This window comes from Notothenia rossii, assembly GCF_949606895.1.
Source record: "Notothenia rossii genome assembly, chromosome: 2".
In the NCBI taxonomy this organism is placed as follows: domain Eukaryota; kingdom Metazoa; phylum Chordata; class Actinopteri; order Perciformes; family Nototheniidae; genus Notothenia; species Notothenia rossii.
The window spans coordinates 57,793,026-57,806,389 of record NC_136904.1 but is presented as its reverse complement, the minus strand read 5'-3'; the positions used below and the strand labels follow the sequence as shown (position 1 = coordinate 57,806,389).

General features: G+C 40.0%; 1 protein-coding gene across 1 annotated transcript in view; it reads right to left on the bottom strand.

The window, feature by feature from the left end:
- LOC307028837 (inactive dipeptidyl peptidase 10-like) overlaps positions 1–13,364 on the bottom strand; it is a 500,108-nt gene that overhangs the window by 249,645 nt on the left and 237,099 nt on the right. The window lies entirely within an intron of this gene.

Below are 13,364 nucleotides of genomic sequence, written 5' to 3'. Positions count from 1 at the left end.
ATTGCACCTCAAACATTAAAACAAATCCAGAGTTACGTGTTTCTGTACTTCCTCTAAGAAGAAAGGACGGTAACAGAAGATCTCTGTGACGCCAGATGTGGTGTTGTTAATGCGATATGATATCCAGTTTAGGATGGCCGAAGACACTACACTACCCATAATCCCCAGCTATCGTTTGGGACTACAATCCCGTTGACAAACCCCGTGTTTAATCTTCAAGACGTTTTTGTTTTTCCCAAAATTAGAAGTTGACAGTATTAAACTGTGTACAGCCCTGGGGGTTTAGGCGATAGGAAACAGATTGGTGTGTACAAATTTAAAACATGTAATTACTAAAAGAAAATCGCTTGTATCCATAATGGGCTGCATTAAGATATACCCACATGACAGCTCATTGTTACTTTGTAATTCTACTCCACTACAATTCAGAGGTTGACCTGGTCTTTTTACTCCACTAAATGTATTTTAGTTACTTTGCAGATTCTGAAATATAAACAACCCTTAAAACAGACTGCAGTTACACCTGAGTAAAATTCAGGGAAAGGTGATTGTCAAGTGCCAACAATCAGGAGAGATATTTGATTGTTGGTGCTTGAGAAGACTAAACATTTATCTGCAGAACTCTATAAAGTATATTAATTACTCGTTATTCTCTACTAATAGTTAATTAAAAACTGTATATAATTGCTATTTTGCATATCCCTTTCAAGATTTCCTAAGGTTTATTGACATCATATACACAACTACAGTGTAGTTATGCAACAGTGCATTACAAGACATCTATCAATATGTGTGAATACCTCCACCATTAAACTGTCAAATTCTGCACATTTCTTATACTATCTACATACATAAGAGTATCATTAATGTGTATAATATCAGTTAAAATAAGTGCTTCAACATAGTTAACATTGCAGGAAAGCAATATATTAGACGTTAAGTACTTTGTCAGGCTTAATTTATCTATCTGTAGATAGATTCCCCCAAAGTTTTTTCTTAACCTAAAGTATTCTTAAATGTGTTAATAAAGGTTAATTAGTTTGTATGTTTTGCACATCCTCATATTAATATCTTTTTACATCCAGCACTAAACAGTTTTATTGTAGAGATCACTTACAGTATCTTCTTGATTTTTTATATTCTATATTTCTGTCATTGACCTTTGAAGGATTATTTGAATTATTTGAAGTATTAAAGTAACGTGTTATGGCAGGAAAGTTCAATCTGGTATATTCATTTTAATGTCACCTTATTATATTCGTGGGTGTTAAATTTGAAAGTGCATTTTTACTCTTTAAATAATAGAGAGGCTTTTCATATATTCCTGAAACAATGGCCCACTACTTAGTAATAATAAATTAAAGCAATAGTCTTTTCTTCCACTTTTCATGTGTAGTCAGAAGGGTGGTTTTATGACCTTTGACATCTGCTTTGCAGTTCCCAGCAAGGAAGGGGCCCTGAGTCTCTAGCTTCCTCTGCTAATTGCTAAAACCCGTATTGATTAGCCCAAAGGGAGATGTGCCTCAGATACAAGACAGTTGAAGCCTTGTAGAATTAATGATTTATCTCCTACAGACCCCAAAAGAGGCCTTGAGACTTGGGTCACCCAGCAGTAAATGAGATAAAGGTCCTTTTGAGCTTATCAATAAAATGTATTAATTCCTAGTAAGCTGACTTTGGGGTGAAGGGAAGTTCAGGGAAGCCATTAAGCGATAAGAACAATTAACTTCAGTTAAAGATACATGATAGGATGTGTGTGTTGAAAATGTTTAGGGGGAATGAGTATGTGTCCTGTCAAAGAGTCCTCTGTCATGACTCCAAACCATTGATTGGGGGATCTGCCTGAGGGCAGAGGGACAGAAACACACACACACACACACATACACTGTGAAGCAAACGATGGAATCAACAAACTGACTTACAACCTGGGATCCCACCCAGAAGGGAAACCGACCAATGGAACACTGCCAACTCACTGTATAGCTCGCTCAGAAGTGAACTCTGTGTATAAATGTTGTGATCATTTTGAAGATCGGGGCTCTTGTTTCTGACTGGCCGTTCCTGAGACATGTCTCACACGGTGGTAGAACCTGAGCCCGGACTACTCTGCAGAGTGCTTCGTGATTCGGTGATGTATTTGTATGTTTTACCATTAAAGCAGATTATTGTTTAACCCTTATCCTGGCTGCTTTGAATTGTTCCTTCTTTTGAGAACCCGCTCATATAGGAATGGCGCGGAGCAGAGATTCTGCCCCAACACCTTCTACTTTCACCCTATGAAAGTATGTACTCTTGATATTTTTTTCATCATATAACATTATTCAACAAAAATAAATCAATAACATGCTTTAACTACTAGGCGGTGCACACAAGGTACACACAGCATACTAATAATAACTTTGTATTATTAGTGTAGGACACTTATGTATGTATAACATCTTAAGAAGTGTAGTTTTATTCATGTTTTTACATAATTTTACAGGATATTGCTATACTATTTCTCATGTTTTACTTCTACACATTAATATCTGATTTGTAAAACATCACAGACAGAAAGGTATATCTGTCATTTAATGGTAAGCTATTGAAATTGGGATTCCATAGATGTGTCTCCCATCACTCAAATCCCCTGACTATTTTCTCAACTCAGTATTTACATTCTTATATTCAAAGAAAATCAGTAATATCTTTAAAAACTACAAGTCCTTTTCTATCAGCTATGCACCGTTATGGTGTAAATATAACCTATCTACCAATTGGATCAAATATAAAAGTCAGCAAAATTACTATTGATACTGCAAGGAGATGTATTTTGTGAAAATAAATGCAAGATGTTGTTTAATTGTTGATACATTTATGATTTTTTCCGTTTTCTAGACGGACCACTATTGCGGTAAGCATGTTGTAACTTCCGGTTGTTGTTGTCATCTCCGGGTATCCCGTGTGCCTGTTCTGTTGCTGATAGCTTATTATCTTAAACTTAATCGATCGTTTTAAAACTCTTGATCACGGTAACTGCCTGACGTTGTAATCACACGTTACTACAGCTTAAGCACTCACAACTCTCCTTCTCTTAGCGACTGTAACTCCACAGTTGCCTACACTCTTTTCGGGTTTGCTAATGGTAGCTACTTTAGCTTGATAGCTAGCCATGGCTCTTTCCCCACCCTCGGGTGCTATTTCCTGCTCTAACTGTCTCATGTTTGGTTACTTCCCTACCTCCTTTACTGGTACCGATACATGTGTTAAATGTAGTATAGTTGTTAGGTTGGAGGCGGGAATCATAGCCATAGAAGCCCGGCTCCGCATCTTAGAAAGTAACTCAGCTACAGTAAAAACCATGTTAGCCGGTGCGGACCGGCAAAAGGTAGCTCCTCTTAGCCGTCCCCTGTCAACTCCCGAGCAGCAGGGAGATTGGGTGACAGTTCAGAAGGGGCATAACGCGAAACCCGCAGGTTCCCACCAACCCGTTCACGTATCTAACAGATATTCCCCACTCAGCGAGACACCCGCTGAGAAGCCAACTCTGGTTATTGGTAGCTCTATTATGAGACACGTGAATTTAGAGACCGAAGCCTCCACAGTCACATGCATTCCGGGGGCCAGAGCGGGCGACGATGAGGCGCATCTTAAACATCTGGCTAAAAATAAATCTAAATACAGTAGGATTGTTATTCACGTCGGTGGTAATGATGTTCGTTTACGCCAATCAGAATGCACCAAACTTAATGTGGCGTCGGTGTGTAGTTATGCTAAAACAATGTCGGACACCGTAATCTTCTCTGGTCCCCTCCCCAATCTGATCAATGATGACATGTATAGCCGCATGTCATCATTTCAGCGCTGGTTGTCTTGGTGGTGCCCAGCAAACAATGTGGGCTTCGTAAATAATTGGACAGCCTTCTGGGGAAAACCTGGTCTGATTAAGAGAGACGGCATTCATCCTACTTTGGAAGGTGCAAATCTCATTTCGGCAAACATTTCAGGGCTTTGTGGACTTAATCCATGACAAACTGGAGTTGAGACCAGGAGGCGGAGTCGCAGTCTTACACGCTTCTCTGCGCTCTCTCCTAGGCAGTCATCCATAAGAATCCCGAACCCAATAAAATACCCAATATTAACGGTGTGTGTGTCTGCCCAAGGACAATTTAAGGTAAAACCTAATAGAGGTGTCATACATAATAACCTAATAAAAGTAAATGTAACAACTACTACAGTGCAACAAAACAGGAAGATTAAATGTGGTCTCTTAAACATAAGATCTCTAGCATCTAAAGCAATATTGGTAAATGATTTAATATCAGATTATAATATTGATATATGCTGTCTCAATGAAACTTGGTTGAGACATGAAGAATATGTCAGCATAAATGAGGCCACTCCACACAGCCATATCAATACTCATATTGCCCGAGGCACGGTCCGAGGAGGTGGAGTTGCAGCAATCTTTGACTCGAGTTTACTTATCAATACTAAACAAAAATTAAATTATACCTCCTTTGAAAGCCTCGTTTTTAGTCTTACGCATCCGACCTGGAAAACTTTGCAGCCAATCTTATTTGTTACAGTGTACCGTGCACCAGGTCCTTATTCAGAATTCTTATCAGAATTCTCTGAGTTTTTATCAGCTTTGGTACTTAAAACAGATAAAGTAATTATCGTAGGTGAGTTTAATATTCATGTTGACGATGATAAAAATAGCCTTACTGTTGCATTTAACTCTATATTAGATTATGTTGGTTTTTCTCAGAGTGTAAATAAACCAACCCACTGCTATAATCACACTCTCGACCTTGTTCTGACTTATGGTATTGAAATTGAGCAACAATTAGTCGAACCGCATAATCCTGCTTTATCCGACCATTTCTTAGTAACTTTTGAAGTACTTTTACTAGACTACAAAGCATTAGTCAAAAGCTCTTGCAGCAGAAACCTATCTGTTAGTGCCATAGCCAAATTTAAGGAAGAGATTCCACCAATACTTAACTCGATAGCATGTCTGCAATTAAGGGAGGAAACTTATACAAAATGTACACCACCCCAAATTGATCATGTTGTTGATAGTGCTACAGATGCGCTGCGAATAAAATTAGACTCTGTTGCTCCTTTGAAAAAGAAGAAAATAAAACAACATAGATTAGCTCCATGGCATAATACCGAAACCCGCAAAATAAAGCAAAAGTCGAGACAACTTGAAAGGATATGGCGTTCCACTAAACTTGAAGAATCTCGTTTAATTTGGCATATTACTCTCAATGAATATAAGAAAGCACTGCGTAAAGCGAGAGCAGCCTACTACTCTTCATTAATAGATGAGAATAAGAATAATGCAAGATTTCTTTTCAGCACTGTAGCCAGGCTGACAGAGAGCCACAGCTTGATTGAGCCTTCTATTCCCATAGCACTCAGTAGTAATGATTTGATGTGCTTCTTTAACGATAAAATTGTTACTCTTAGAAACAAAATTAATGACCTCTTGCCTTTGACCAGTATAGTGTTATCAACACCTCCCGGAAACGTAAGTTCTAATAGTAAACTAGAATGCTTTTCAGCCATAAACCTTGAACAATTAAGTACAATGATTCTCTCTTCTAAACCATCAACGTGTATCTTAGACCCGATTCCAACTAAGCTGTTAAAATACGTTTTTCCATTAATTAGCACTTCTTTATTGAATATTATAAATTTGTCTTTATTATCAGGCTATGTTCCACAATTATTCAAAGTAGCAGTGATAAAACCGCTTCTTAAAAAGCACAACCTCGATCCAGAGGTTTTAGCCAACTATACTATTTCTAATCTTCCGTTCCTCTCAAATATTCTTGAGAAAGCAGTCGCAAAACAGCTGTGTGATTACTTAAAAAACTATGATTTATTTGAAGATTTTCAGTCTGGCTTTAGAACACATCATAGCACAGAGACAGCTCTGGTTAAAGTCACAAATGACATTCTAATAGCCTCAGACAAGGGACTTGTCTCTATTCTTGTTTTGCTCGATCTCAGTGCTGCATTTGATACTATCGACCATGATATCCTATTGCAAAGACTAGAGCACTTAGTTGGCATACAGGGAACTGCTTTAGGCTGGTTTAGGTCCTATCTATCTGAACGCTCTCAGTTTGTACGTGTCAACGATGAATCTTCCACGCAAACCAAAGTTAGCCATGGAGTGCCACAGGGCTCAGTGCTCGGACCTATTTTGTTTACATTATATATGCTTCCGTTAGGCAATATTATAAGGAATCATTCTGTAAACTTTCATTGTTATGCGGATGATACTCAACTATATTTATCAATCAAGCCTGATGAAATTAATCATCTAAATAAAATACAAGACTGCCTCAAGGACTTAAAAACATGGATGACCTTACATTTTTTGATGTTAAACACGACCAAAACTGAAGTTATTGTACTTGGCCCAAAGAATCTACGAAACAAATTATCTAAAGATATACTAACTATGGATGGCATTAATTTGGCCTCCAGTGAGACTGTAAGGAATCTTGGTGTTATATTGGATCAGGATTTATCCTTTAACGGCCACATAAAATCTATTTCAAGGACCGCCTACTTCCATCTACGTAACATTGCAAAAATCAGGCATATCTTGCCTCAAAACGATAAAGAGAAACTAGTCCATGCATTTGTTACTTCAAGGCTGGATTATTGTAACTCCTTATTATCAGGGTGTACCAAGAAGTCAGTCATGTCGCTTCAGCTGATTCAAAATGCTGCAGCTCGTGTACTAACCAGAGCTAGGAAAAGGGACCACATTACTCCTGTTCTGGCTGCCTTACACTGGCTCCCTATAAAACACAGGATAGAATTTAAAATTCTTCTTCTCGCCTACAAAGCCCTTAATGGGCAGTCGCCATCTTACCTTAAAGAACTCATTATACCCTACTGTCCTACTAGGGCATTGCGTTCCAAGAATGCAGGGTTGTTGGTTGTTCCTAGAGTCTCTAAAAGTACAATGGGAGCCAGAGCCTTTTCTTATCAAGCTCCACTTTTGTGGAATCAGCTTCCAGTTTGTGTTCGGGCGGCAGACACCCTATCCGTTTTTAAGAGTGCGCTTAAGACCTTCCTTTTTGATAAAGCTTATAGTTAGGGCTGATTAGATTCAGCCCCTAGTTTTGCTGATATAGGCTTAGTTTGTCGGGGGACATCTTACTTCTTCCTTCTCTCTGTCTATACCTGTATACTCTCATGTTCCGATTAACCCAGCTTCCCCAAATGTCTTTCTTTTTGGTGTCTATATATACGCCCGGGATCCGGAGTCATGGATGATCCTGCGGTCCTGTGTCATAGATCGCGAGTCCTGGATCTTGAGTCGTGGCTGTGGTCCTGGGTCATAAGTCCTGGATGGATATCCTCGTGGATTCATCTTCCTATTATACACACATGCATTTCCAAACATATGGACTACCTATGTTACAAATGTATTATCTTTTCAATTTACACACGGCATCTATTGCACGTCTGTCCGTCCTGAGAGAGGGATCCCTCCTCTGTTGCTCTCCCTGAGGTTTCTCCCATTTTCCCCTTTAAACTGTGGGGTTTTCTCCGGAAGTTTTTCCTTGTACGATGTGAGGGTCTAAGGACAGAGGGTGTAGTATTGTCATACTGATATTCTGTACAAACTGTGAAGTCCACTGAGACAAATGTAACATTTGTGATATTGGGCTATATAAATAAACATTGATTGATGATTGATTGATTGATTGATTGATGATCCACGTCACATATTCAGTTTTGGCGGTAGTTCTCCTGTTTGTCCAGAAGTCTTCTCATCAGGGCTCTATAAATAAAGAATCACGGCAGATGTGTAATATTTAATGCCCCCGAACCGTGTATTACAATGCAGTTATATGATGACTTCCAAAGAGAAAAGCAAGCACACTCTGAATAAAGTATTATTATTTTTTTTTTTTTTTAATGTTTTCGGATATTACATTACATTGCATTTAGCTGACGCTTTTATCCAAAGCGACTTACAATAAGTGCGTTCGGCCAACAAAATACAAACTTGAAGAAAACAGAATCATATAAGTACATCAGGTCTCATAGAGCTAAAACATTTCAAGTGCTACTCAACTGGCTTTAGATAAGCCAGTCCTTTATTAGTATATAAGTGCTTTGTTAGTAATTCTATAGCTCAAAGTGGAGTCGAAAGAGATGAGTTTTCAGTCTGCGCCGGAAGATGTTTAGACTTTCTGCTGTCCTGATTTCAATGGGGAGCTCATTCCACCATATTGGAGCCAGGATAGCAAACCCACGTGTTTTTGCTGATGGGAACTTGGGTCCCCCTCGCAGTGCGGGTGCAGCGAGCTGTTTGGCTGATGCAGAGCAAAGTACACGTGCTGGGGTGTATGGTTAACCATGTCCTGGATGTAGGAAGGGCCAGATCCATTCGCAGCATGGTACGCAATTACCATTGTCTTGAAGTGGATTCTAGCAGTTACCGGAAGCCAGTGAAGCGAGCGGAGGAGCGGCATGGTGTGGGAGAATTTAGGAAGGTTGAAAACCAGACGAGCCGCTGCATTCTGGATGAGCTGCAGAGGTCGGATGGCACATGCAGGTAGACCAGCCAGGAGGGAGTTGCAGTAGTCTAGGCGTGAGATGACGAGAGCCTGGGCCAGAACCTGCGTCGCTTTCTGGGACAGCTGGGGACGTATCCTCCTGATGTTGTAAAGTGTGTATCTGCAGCAGCGGATTGTAGCAGCGATGTTATCTAGGGTCACACCCAGATTCCTTGCAGTCTGAGTCGGGTAAACAACAGAGGTGCCGATGTTGATTGTTAGGTCAAGAGTGGGACAATCTTTTCCCGGAAAGAAAAGCAGTTCAGTCTTGTCAAGGTTGAGCTTGAGGTGGTGGGCATACATCCACTGAGAGATGTCTGCTAGACAAGCAGAGATGCGTGCGACGACCTGGGTCTCTGAGCGGGGAAAGGACAGAATTAATTGGGTGTCATCAGCGTAGCAGTGGTATGAAAAACCATGGGGCTAATGACAGATCCGAGCGAGTTTGTGTACAAGGAAAAGAGGAGGGGACCGAGAACAGAGCCCTAAGGGACCCCTGTAGTTAATTGACAAGGGTCGGACTCGGACCCTCTCCAAGTTACCCTGTAGGTGCGGTCTTTGAGGTGAGGAGGGAAAGTGCAAAGCCTGAAACTCCAAGTTCTTGGAGAGTGCGAAGGAGGATCTGATTATTCACCGTGTCGAATGCAGCAGACAGTTCCAGAAGGATGATGACAGAGGAGAGGGAGGTTGCTTTAGCCGTGTGCAGTTCCTCAGTGACAGCAAGGAGAGCAGTTTCTGTGGAGTGACCTGCCTTGAAACCAGACTGGTGCGGATCCAGAAGGTTGTTCTGATGGAGATAACAGGAGAGTTGTTTAAAGACAGTGAGTTCAAGTGTTTTAGACAGGAACGGGAGGAGAGAGACAGGCCTGTAGTTTATATCATCGGACGGGTTGAGAGTGGATTTCTTTAGGAGAGGGTTTACTCTTGCCTCCTTGAGACTGTTTGAAAAGTGACCAGAAGTTAGAGAAGTGTTGATGAAATGGGTGAGAAACGGTAGAATATCAGGAGCGATAGTCTGAAGGAGGTTTGAGGGGATAGGGTCCAGAGGACAGCTGGTAGGACAGGCAGAGGTAATGAGGGTAAGAACCTCACTTGGAGAGAGAGGGGAGAAGGAGGTTAGTGTGTGGGTGAACGGTGGGTCAGGTGATTCAGAAAAGGAAGAGCGAATATCATCAACCTTTTTTTCAAAGTGGTTAACAAAGTCACTTGACAGAAGGGAGGAGAGGGAAGGGGCTTTGGGGGGGTCCAAGAGGGCGGAGAAGATGGAAAATAGTTTTTTGGGATTGGAATAGGAAGATTGGATCTTATCTTGAAAGAAAGTGCTTTTTGCCTGAGAGATCGAAGCAGAGAAAGAGGAGAGGAGAGCCTGATAGGTTAGGAGGTCGTCATGGTGTTTGGAATTCCACCGTTTCCGCTCTGCTGCCCGAAGGATGGTTCTATTAGCACGCAGTGCGTCATTTTGCCAGGGAGCAGGAGGGGACTATCATATTGCATTAACATCATATCCCACCATGCATTGCGGCTAAAACATCCAATCAACAAGCTTCAAGCTTAGGATCTTGGGCAGGGGTGGGGAACCTTTTTCCTCTCAAGGGCCATTTCAATTTTTTCAACATCCTCCGAGGGCCGTACAAATGATTGACCTCTGCTTAAAAATACTAAAATCACAGCCCATTAATTTGCAAAGAAAAAGCAACCTCTTAATCCAGATATCTTACCATGACTCGCGCATGCATTCAAGTGCACGGTTGTGGCATGACCACCAAAACAGAAAGACATGGACACAAGATGTGTGCAAATGTATTTAGTTTCATGTGGACATGATTTAAGTGGTAGGGGGACCTAACCTCCTCTAGGGGGGGTCCATCCTCCCCCAGGAAGATTTTTGTTTAAATGTTGAAGTTAAAAGCATCAATCTGGTGCACTTTGAGAGCAACATTAAGAGATCTATGGATACATCTCTCAACACCCATATGAAACAGAACTGTAAGCAGAATTTATTTTTCTTTATGGATATTTTACAAATCACTCCCCTTTTAAACTGTATTCTTGTTTATTAATAAAAACTTTTTTTTACTGTCATATAGTATTTTATACCTGTTTACTTTATTCTCTTATTTTGTTATAACTATAATAACCATATAAAGATGTGCCTTTACCTCACTGGTTGGAGAAAAAGCTTCTTATATTCGTTAGCATAGCTAGCTAACCAGATGCTAATAACAACAAAGTTATTGACTGTATGATCAGTATGACATAGGAACAGATCGCCACTGGGCTTTCAACTAAAGACACAGCCACGGAAAAACTGCGGCATGTGTATGACTGCAATTTGTGAAGTGTTGGAGCGGCGTTCTGGTGCTCTCCGTCTTCGTCTCCCTGTCAGACGAGACATATACCACGTGATGACACGTTATCGTGTTTAATTTGTTTTTGCGGTCTAGATTTCTTAATTTTTTTAATTTTTTTGCGTGTGTTTATAAATTACCTCGAGGGCCGTACCAAATGGTCTCGCGGGCCGTATACGGCCCGGAGGACGGAGGTTCCCCACCCCTGATCTTGGGTAATCTGTTCAGTGGTTGGTTTGTGTTGTGTAACGCTCGAAATGTTCCTTATAGGCCTACGTCTGTTTCCGGTGACTTTATTTGCGGCTAAAAAGCCGAAGATTATAGAATTAAATGAATAAATAAAAACAAGGATAATTGTGTGTTATTAGTGAGTAAATAACAGTGTGTTATTTAGAAAAGAATAACAAATTACAAGGAAGAAAAGATTACAAAAAATACAGATTTCAGTATTCCGAGGCTCTGAGCCCCATTTCTTTTCCACACTGACGGGAAAAAAAGTCAGACATTATGCGATTTAAAATACAAACAAATAAATGAAAAAAAGTAAAACACTGGCATGTAATTTACGTTAGAATAAATAGAATGGTTTTGAAAAATATATGAGAGTAAAATCTACGTCACTTTACAGCCACACCCACTTTTGGGGAAACCAACGCTGTCATTTGAATGGCGATCAAGCCTGAAGCCACAGAGATCTTCTTTTACAGTCCTTTCTTCTTAGAGGAAGTACAGAAACACGTAACTCTGGATTTGTTTTAATGTTTGAGGTGCAATAAACGACACAGCAGCTTTTTGGCATGTTACAACTATTATTTTCTGCCTCGCTCATGAGAGTAACAGCTGGCGAAATTACAGCCTCGCCTACTGATTTCAAATTTGTGCTCTCAAAGGATATTTATAAATGACTATTATCATTATCATAAGCAAGACAATAAATGGCAAAGATATGTAGAAAATAAACGTATTTAAGATACGTTCATAAGAAATGTAACGTGGGAGAAAATAAGTTTCAAGCTATATGTAATTGAGAATGCAGTTTAGTTTTGTGGGAACGTAATCTTTAGGAGGGTTGCATATCTCTGGCACCCATCGGTCGATTTTGGTGGTTGACATCTCTTTTGAAACGTTAGAGCCAATAGAATCAAAAAAAAGGGGGGGGGGTTCCTAAATCCATCTAAACATTACCATTGATGAATGAGAGTGATGGGCAGCCAGCATGCCCAAAGCCGGAAGCTCTCTTACACTCTATAGGAAAAGTACGTTTATTGACATATATGTTAGGATGGATTATCAGTAATCATTTCAAAGTGACACAGAGACATAGGATTAACCTTCAGCAGCGTTTGTATGCGTTTTAATGCCCTTGAACACAACTTTTGATCAGAAAACAGCAAAGGTAAGACGTATTTGCCGTTTTGGACCCGTAAAGCTAAGTTGTGTGTTGTCTTTGCCAGCTTTCGCTGCAGTGAGTTCTGGTCGCAGTGATGATACTTATACCATTGGAATCTGTGGAATATCAGCTTTCATATGATATCTTGTTTGCGCAGATTGCATGAAGTATAAAAGATTGCTACCGTGAGTTATGTGCTAAGTGCGTTAGCACCCTTTTGCTTAGTGCAGAGGCTTGGCGTTAAAGTTGTGTTTTGTTTCGGTAAAGATGGTTCATATCGTCAGTTAGCTGAGTTTCTTCCCGTTAAGTGGGTATGAAACATTAATAGGTTGTTAAATGTTAGGAAGCCCTGAGACACAGTTTCGTGAATATTGTTGCGTTTTGCCCCCTCGGGCGGGCCATGGGGTTTATTAACAGGTTAAGTACATTGAGCAAAACAGAGTACTCAAGCCGCTCATGTAGGGGCTGGGCATACATCTTTGCTTTGCTCCATGAAAAATACAGTGGCAAGAAAAAGTGTGTGAATGCTTTGGAATTTCCTGGTTTTATACATGAATTGGTCTTTTTAATGTGATCTGATATTCATCTAAGTCACAATTATAGACCAACACAATGGGCTTAATCTAATAACCAGAACATAAATAATAGTTCATTTATGTATTGAACACACGCAAATTCCTGCATACTGTACAACCAGGGCATTTCAAAAGGGACACTTTCTCCTGCCCTGTATATAATATAATAATCCTAAAAGCAGAGTTTAAGTACCTTAAGGAAATTAAGGGTTTTCTTTTTCTTACAGCCTCACATTTCTTTCACGCTGACTACCAATGTCTGGTAATATGGTATAAACATATTTAAATGTATAAACCATCATAATATTGGGGTTTACCCATTGCTATACATACATTCAAACAATACTTAATACTTTTGTGTTAATGGGAGAGCTGATGTTTTATTGGGTTAAGACTGCAACAACTGAACAAAATAAGATTCATTTCGGTCATGATTTCTCATAAAAAGCTTCTTTTTTTTCATCTCTACTTC